Below are 2100 nucleotides of genomic sequence, written 5' to 3'. Positions count from 1 at the left end.
AAAAAAAAAAAAAAAAAAAAAAAAAAAAAAGACCTGTTGGACATACAGGATGTACCAGGTAGCCCACTTTGGGTCTCATCTGTAGTGTAAAGCTCTTGCCAGGTCTGATTGTTCCTTGCTGGTTATGAAGGGTAGGTAATTTGGACTTCTAGCTGACTTGAGCATGACATGGAACTTCCACACCACCCCTTGTTCCTCTGCCTGGGCAAATTATAGAGCTGGTCAAGATTTGAGATGGCCCTGCAATGAAGACTCAGCTTTGCTTTAGGACACTCTAGAGAAGGTCATGTCGTCTGTTCTGCAGTGTTCATTGTTTGGAAAACTAGTGGTCTAAATGAGGGACATCTCTTAGCTTAAAGACAGATGAGGCAAACACACACCAAAAAAAAAAAAAAATCAACAAATTTGCTATTTTTAAAAAGGGCTTATATATTTGGGAAGTAAATATGACATAGGATTTTTATCTTTATATTAAATATGTTACCAAGAGAAAAACAGAGACCATAGTAGGTAAATAAGCAAAGCATAATAAACAGATTATGTATTTTAAAAATAATTATCACATAGAAAATTAGTTTATTTCCTTTCCTTCTGCCCTCACTTTTTTGTATTAACAACATTTTTGCAAGAAAATACAAAAACATTTGTTATTTCATAGATGCACATGTGCAAGTATATAGGTTAAGAATAGTATATACAAAGACACACACACATATGTACAATGGAGTACACCCACTAATATATTTCTCACCAGTAAGTATATGCTTTTGGCAAACTGTGTGGCTTGGTGGGTAAGAAAAAAGTATATAAAGAAAGGAAAGCCATGTACTAGAGAGTAAATATAAAGGAGACAATAGGTGGGCGAAAAAGAAAGGGTTTAGCAAACTATGGGCAATAATTGGGTACGTAGTCACATCCTTTAATTAAAGTAGTTGTCTAAGACTTATAATTTGACTGACTTCTCGTTTGACAGCCAAAGACTGTTGACTTCTGCAGTTCTCTCCCATTCCTCCCTTTTTAAAAGCTAATAGCTGGTGTAGGTGAGAGCACAGTTAAACTGACATATTGCTGTTGATTTTGGAAACTGATACAAATTCCCTAGAAAGTAATTTTATTTTATTTTTGAGATAGTGTCTCACTCTTTCACCCAGGCTGGAGTGCAGTGGTGCAATCTTGGCTTACTGCAACCTCTGCCTCCCAGATTCAAGTGATTCTCCTGCCTCAGCCTCCCGAGTAGCTGGGATTACAGGCGTGCACCACTATCCCTGGCTAATTGTCGTATTTTTAGTGGAGATGGGGTTTCGCCATGTTGGCCAGGCTGGTTTCAAACTCCTGACCTCAGGTAATCCACCTGCCTCAGCCTCCTGAAGTGCTGGGATTATAGACATGAGCCACTATGCCTGGCTAGAAAACAATTTGTTGAAGTTATTTTCCTCTCTGATAAAATACCTTATTTCTTGAAATCAATCAATAAAACAACCCAAAGTATAGGTTATGTGCATAAAACTGTTGCATTGTCATTGATAGCAAAGATATAGAAATGATCTACCTATCTGCCTATAAACACATGGTTATAGATCTATTTCACATCCATTATTGAATAAACTAGATTATAGTAAACTGAGTTGGAGGGGATGGGGAAATAAGCAGAATCAATTGGAGGAGATCAAAATATTAACAGAAATAGTGTTGGAAGTGTTGTAATATATTCTAAAATATTCTAAATGAAGTTGTATTACTCTATAATGAAAAATGAGGCCCAGTGCCATGTCTCACACCTGTAATCCCAACATTTCAGAGGCCAAGGCGGGTGGATCACCTGAGGTCAGGAATTTAAGACCAGGCTGACCAACATGGTGAAACCCCATCCGTACTAAACATGCAAAAATTAGCCACTTGTGGTGGTGCATGCCTGTAATTCCAGGTACTTGGGAGGCTGAGGCAGGAGAATGGCTTGAGCTGGGGAGGGAGAGGTTGCAGTGAATTTCAGTGTACTTTCCAATGAAAATTATCCGACCATGGTATATAATTATTATAGGAAAATCTCATCTGTATTTAACTAATATGCTTATTTTTGAAAAGTTGAATCTTGAATATCTC

The 2100-nt window shown here is 37.5% G+C and overlaps 1 protein-coding gene across 6 annotated transcripts in view; it reads left to right on the top strand.

Moving 5' to 3' along the window:
• The window catches only part of CSNK1G1 (casein kinase 1 gamma 1), a 183131-nt gene that overhangs the window by 146758 nt on the left and 34273 nt on the right, over positions 1 to 2100 (top strand). The window lies entirely within an intron of this gene.

Source organism: Cebus imitator, unplaced genomic scaffold (assembly GCF_001604975.1).
Source record: "Cebus imitator isolate Cc_AM_T3 unplaced genomic scaffold, Cebus_imitator-1.0 Scaffold386, whole genome shotgun sequence".
Taxonomy (NCBI): domain Eukaryota; kingdom Metazoa; phylum Chordata; class Mammalia; order Primates; family Cebidae; genus Cebus; species Cebus imitator.
The sequence above is the reverse complement of the archived record's forward strand: the minus strand, read 5'-3'. Positions and strand labels throughout refer to the sequence as shown.